The sequence below is a fragment of the Aotus nancymaae genome, unplaced genomic scaffold (assembly GCF_030222135.1).
Source record: "Aotus nancymaae isolate 86718 unplaced genomic scaffold, 86718_ANA_hifiasm-v0.15.2.pri h1tg000044l, whole genome shotgun sequence".
Lineage (NCBI taxonomy): Eukaryota > Metazoa > Chordata > Mammalia > Primates > Aotidae > Aotus > Aotus nancymaae.
In genome coordinates this window covers 279,315-285,412 of record NW_026988458.1, presented here as the reverse complement: position 1 = coordinate 285,412, position 6,098 = coordinate 279,315, and the positions used below count along the sequence as shown (strand labels likewise).

At 57.4% G+C, this 6,098-nt stretch overlaps 1 long non-coding RNA gene across 2 annotated transcripts; it reads right to left on the bottom strand.

Moving 5' to 3' along the window:
* Nucleotides 1-493: 493 nt before the first annotated feature.
* Nucleotides 494-4,563, bottom strand: LOC105729783 (uncharacterized). Of its 2 annotated transcripts, none has more exons than XR_001110299.3 (3): nt 2,844-4,563; nt 2,306-2,412; nt 494-940 (listed from the first exon to the last, which is right to left on the bottom strand). It is a non-coding gene; the product is annotated as an uncharacterized LOC105729783 (long non-coding RNA). The 2 variants fall into 2 exon arrangements; XR_001110300.3 differs by having other exon boundaries at nt 494-937.
* Between the last annotated feature and the right edge of the window lie 1,535 nt (nt 4,564-6,098).

Here is a 6,098-nt window from a genome sequence, read left to right as displayed (position 1 = left end):
GTCTTGGAGGGCGGCCAGGCTGAGTCTGCAGGTGTCACAGACAAGAGCCGTCCTGGAGGGTGGCCAGGCTGGGTCTGCAGGTGTCACAGACGAGAGCCGTCTTGGAGGGCGGCCAGGCTGAGTCTGCAGGTGTCACAGACGAGAGCCATCCTGGAGGGCGGCCAGGTCTGCAGGTGTCACAGACGAGAGCCGTCATGGAGGGTGGCCAGGCTGGGTCTGCAGGTGTCACAGACGAGAGCCGTCTTGGAGGGCGGCCAGGCTGAGTCTGCAGGTGTCACAGACGAGAGCCGTCCTGGAGGGCGGCCGGGTCTGCAGGTGTCACAGACGAGAGCCGTCGTGGAGGGTGGCCAGGCTGGGTCTGCAGGTGTCACAGACGAGAGCCGTCTTGGAGGGCGGCCAGGCTGAGTCTGCAGGTGTCACAGATGAGAGCCGTCCTGGAGGGCGACCGGGTCTGCAGGTGTCACAGACGAGAGCCGTCCTGGAGGGTGGCCAGGCCGGGTCTGCAGGTGTCACAGACGAGAGCCGTCCTGGAGGGTGACCAGGCCGGGTCTGCAGGTGTCACAGACGAGAGCCGTCCTGGAGGGTGGCCAGGCTGGGTCTGCAGGTGTCACAGACGAGAGCCGTCTTGGAGGGCAGCCGGGTCTGCAGGTGTCACAGACGAGAGCCGTCCTGGAGGGCGGCCAGGCTGGGTCTGCATGTGTCACAGACGAGAGCCATCCTGGAGGGCAGCCGGGTCTGCAGGTGTCACAGACGAGAGCCGTCCTGGAGGGCGGCCAGGCTGGGTCTGCAGGTGTCACAGACGAGAGCCGTCCTGGAGGGCAGCCGGGTCTGCAGGTGTCACAGACGAGAGCCGTCCTGGACCGTGGCTGGGTCTGCAGACATCCCATTGAGGGCAGCTGGGTCTGCCAGTGTCTTTGTGTAAGTGACATACAAACTTCTGCTGTGTGAAGCCAATAAAATTTGGGAATCATTGGCATCGCCCAAGCCTAGCCATCCTCGCTAATACCAAACTTAATTGAGTTTATATGGGATATTATTTGATTAATTCCGATGTCAATCTGAGCTAATAGTAAAATAGAACCCCATGTATTTAAATGCACTCACCTGTTGAGTGGATTTGTGTAATGCCTCGATGCTAATTATAAAATCCATTCTGTCAAAATGACCATTTTTTGTCATAATAAAGTTAACTTATCTTCTATCCTAATTTGCCAAACATTCAGTTGATTTTAGAGGACACCCCTGAAGTAAGCAATTAACTAGGCTTCAAATCTTGGCCCGAAGTTTAAAAGGAGAGGGGTGCCTGGTCGACATGATTTAGGATGGGAATTTACTGTCAAGGCCCTATCCTGACACTGCAGCTCCCACAGCAGAGCCTTCAAGGGAGCACAGACAGCCTGGAGCTGTGGGGTGGAGACCCCAGAGATGAGGCCCAGCAGAGAATGCAGCAGAAGCCTCACACTGCTCCTGAAATGGGTTCCATCGACAGCCACTAAGAGCTGCTCCTTCTGTGAAACATTAGACTGAGGGACCCTACATGATAAAAAACACTAAAAAGGCAAAGCTGTGCCCTCATGTCCCCCACTGTGACCCCAGTATTATTTCTCCTTCAAGGTTTTATCCATATTCGCACACTGTTTTATGCAGTGGTCGTGCATTTATCTGAATATTTGCTCTGTGGAGCAGCTCATTGTTTAACAAAGCTCATTGAGCACCTGGGCCGTGTCCGTCTGCCAGGCCCTCTGGGATAACAGAGAAAGACAAGGCGGCCCTGAGCTCGGGCACTCACACCCTCCGCCCGCTGGAGAGCGTGTCTTTCTGCAGCCTTCCCCTGCCCAGTGGTTCAGGGTGGAAAGGTGAGGAAGAAAGAGCCCTCGATGTGGGTAGCAGTGGGTGTAGACGCAGCAGCGGCAGTGGGTGTAGACTGCACGGAGCACTGAAAGCCTCCTGCCTGGCTGTGATGGCTGAGGACAGCTGCCCATCTCTCCGAGTGGCCCATCTTAGGTACCCTGGAGCCTCACAAGCTCAGTCACCAACGTCCCAGCTTCAGGGAGGAGTGGGGCAGAGGGTGGGGCAGGAAATTCACCACCACACTGTGCAGGGCGGAGGTGGGAGGGCAGAGGGAGCCGCTCAGGGCCCCCCTGCAGAAGCCGTGGACGGATCCTGTGAATGCCACTCGGCCCACAAATCTCTGGCGCCTTGACTGTGACAGTGACCACGGCTGCTTTTATTGTACCTAGGGGTGTGAGCCGCTGCATAAATTACCTTTCATTTCTGCAAATAGTTTCCTGTGAACCTAACTCACCTCCCCAGATTGTCTCCGAATTTCATCATCTGTAAACTGTGGCTGGCAGCAGTGCCCGCCTGCAGGGCTGTGCCAGGGCTGAGTTGCCTGTGGTGGGTGTCCTGTGTCTGGCAGATAAGAAACAGTCAACTAGAGGTAGCTTTCCTCAAGGTGATTTTTCCCGAGAGCACGGGCGGGCATTTCTCCTCTCCGCCGTCCCCCGCCACTGCACACTGCGTCGAACCCCTGGTAGGTTTGCAGATCTGACTCTAGTGCTGACGCAAACCACAGCAGGGCCACAGAAGAGAAGCCGAGGCATGGCACCATCCCTGGGGTCCCTGGGCCGAGAATCTGTGGGGGAGCCGTCCCCAGGGAGCCCCCGCAGGGGAGACAGCCTCCTCCCACCCACAAGGGCCATCCCCACTCCCTCTCCTCCCTGTCCTGTGCCCCGCAGGCCTGAAGGGATCTCGGCCCGGGGGCGGGGAGGCGGCCTTGGACCTCCCGCCCTTCACAGGCACGTTCGTGCTGGGGGCCGCCTCCCTCCACAGGAGGAAAATACCTTCAAAACGCGTGATGCATGAAAACACAAACGCTCACTGGTCCTCCGCTGGTGAAGGCCGCGTGGAAAGCAGCAAGCAGCAGGTGCAGCGTTGCAGGCGAGCCTCAGGGGACCCGGGCTGAGTGACGGGAGACGACCTCAAGATGACAAAGGCACAGAAACAGAAAACAGATCCGTGGTTGTCAGCGATTGGGGGTCAGGGAGGTGGTGGGAGGGGGCTGCGGCTGGAAAAGGAGCAGGAGAGATGCTCATGGGATGGAAATGTCAGGCCTCTGCACAGGGATCTGCACAGGGGACACAACTGCCCAGTCCTAGACACACTCACACTCGCGTGCACACACACATGCACAAGCATACCCACGCACACACTCCCTCACACACACATGCAAGCACACACAGTCATGCACACTCCCTCACACACGTGCACACACTCCCTCACACACACAAGCATACACATGTGCACACATACACATACACACCCTTCCTCACACACATGCAAGCACAACTCCCTCACACATGCAAGCACACACATGCAAGCACACACATGCATTCACACACAAGCACATACGTACACATATGCACACATGCATACACCCTCCCTCACACCACATGCAAGCACACACACGCACACTCACACACGTGCACACACTCCCAATCACACACACAAGCATACACATGTGCACATGTACACATACACACCCTTCCTCACATCACATGCAAGCACACACACACAAGCACACACATGTACAGATACACACCCTCCCTCACACATATGCAAGCACAAACCTGCATACACAAGCACACACATGTGCACACATATACACACTCTCACATGCAAGCACACACTTATTCACACACATGCACACACACAAGCACACTCCCATGCACACATCCTCCCTCACCCACACATGCAAGCACACACACATGCACATGCTCACACACTCCCTCACACACATGCATATACACACCCTCCTTCACACATACCCACAAGCACACACATGCACACACACTCCCTCACATGCACTCACACATGCCCACATACACACACCCTCTCACACACAAGCACACACAGGCACACATACACACACTGATACACACACACGCATACCCTCTCACACACAAGCACACACAGGCACACACACTGATACACACGCACACACACCCTCTCACACGCAAGCACACACGCGCACACACACACACACGAGTGCAGGTGCGGCTGGTGCCATCCCCGCAGAGCACTGGATCCCATTGGTGACCGCTCCCTGCTTTGCCAGATGCTGCTGTGGGGGGACTGGGTGAAGGGCCCAGGCTCTCTGCATTGCTCCTTACGACCGTGTGTGAATCTGCAATCATCTCAAAAGAGAGCTGTTTAAAGCAAGAGGACGAGGTGGCAGTGGGCACCAGCACCCTGGCCCGTCCCGCCCAAGGCCTCCACTGTGGGAACTCGAAGCTCCCTCACAGGAAGGGCGTGACCTCGTGTTTACCGGCCCTGCCTGAGTGGAAATGGGTGCCCTGTTGTCATGAGAGGAAGGTCGAGGCTGGGAGAAACCTCAAGGTCTTGTGGGCGCGGTGTTGTCCTCGCGGTTTGATTGCAGGAAGCCTCACGGCGGCTCCGAGACGGGTGGAGGGCAGCTGCTCGGCGCCGTGACCCTGGCTCCTGCTGCAGGCTTTCCTCTGGGCCCACTGTTCCAGAACCTTCTCCCTCTCAGGGCACTGTGTCTGTCCCTCAGGAAGCAAGCAGGCTTTTTGCAGACAGGCTCTCTCCACCCTCTGGGAGGCGTGGCTGTCGGGCAGCCGGTTGGCGCCCCACTGCTCTCCAAGCCAACCAGCCCCGGGTGTAAAAGGAGCCAAATGTGTCCAACCTATTGAAAGACCCACAAAAGCAAACACAGCTCAGCCCAGGGCCCGATACACACATGCAAAAATTTCATGAAACAACGTTTATCCCAACTAGACAGGCTCCATCCTGGTGTTTCACATTCTGTTCTAGCTTCTTAGACTAACCCAGTGAACTCAGCTTCTAAATGAGTGTCCGAGCCCTCAACCAGAGGGTGTGAGCGGCAGCTGTGCTGGAAGTGCCAGCTCGTGAGGACCGATCGTCACGTGTTCAGGAATTCTGCAAGCTGGTTGTTAAACAGAGCCATGACTGAAAATTCAATTCCATAGGTTTATAGAGTTTATGCAATTACACAAACCCATGCTCTGGGGTCACTGACATCTGTCTCGCGGTGGAAATACAGTCACGCACCACATCACAAAGCTTTGGTCAGCCAGGGTGGTCCCACAGGATTGTAGCACCGTGTTCTCACTGTCCCTCTCCCGTGCCAGCTGTGTTCAGATGCACACATACACCACACACTGCACACGCACACCGTGTTGCAGTCACCTGTGGTGTTCGGCATGGGAGCCTGCACGCAGGTCTGTGGCGTGGGAGCACTGGCTGCTCCACACAGCCTCACTGTGAGGAGGCCCGGCCACCCGGGCGTGTGCACGTCACTGTGAGGCCTGCACAGTGAAATCACCTCGACAGGCCCTTCTCAGCGTGTATCCCTGTCGGGAAGCGACATGCGGGGAGTGCTGCTCTGCGCCTCCTCCCACTGGGAGTGTCTCACTGCCCACCCCCACCCCGTCTTTTCCAGAGTCATTCCTTAAACCCTGGCCCTGGCAGTTTGAAATGCCCTATTCAAGTCAACTCCCCTCCCTGGCCCAGCCCATCTTCGTGCTTCCTGTGAAGAGGCTGAAGGGAGGCCGTGGGGGCCCCACGTGTGGGTGGTCGGTACTCAAGCTGGGAGGGGTGCATGCTTCAGCTCAGGGTCCAGAGCTGCCACCCCACAAGCTCCTGCCTCTCGACTCTCCAGAGGTAAGGACTGTCTGTGCACAGCTGGGCTTCAAGGCTCTGCAGCTGGAAACAGACACCCTGCCCAGAATGGTCCCCTGAGATGTGGCTCCGTGAAGGGCTGGGGCAGGTTCCGGCTCCAGGCACCTGGACTCGTCCACCCAGGTCCAGGACCCAAGGCACAGAGGCTGGGCTGATTCCCGGGGGCCTCGCTGTGCCCTCCCCGAGCAGCCCCCAGGGAATTTGCGGGTTGTGGGGTCTTTGAGGGGCCGTGTCCCTCAGAGCTTCCTATTTGCCCCTTTCAGATGGAGTGAAGAAAGCCTGGGGGTCAGGAGAGAGCGGAGAATCAGGGTGAGTGAGAACGTGGGCCACTCCCCAAGGCCGCCTCTGTAGACAGCCTCTGGCAGGGGAGGTCCTGT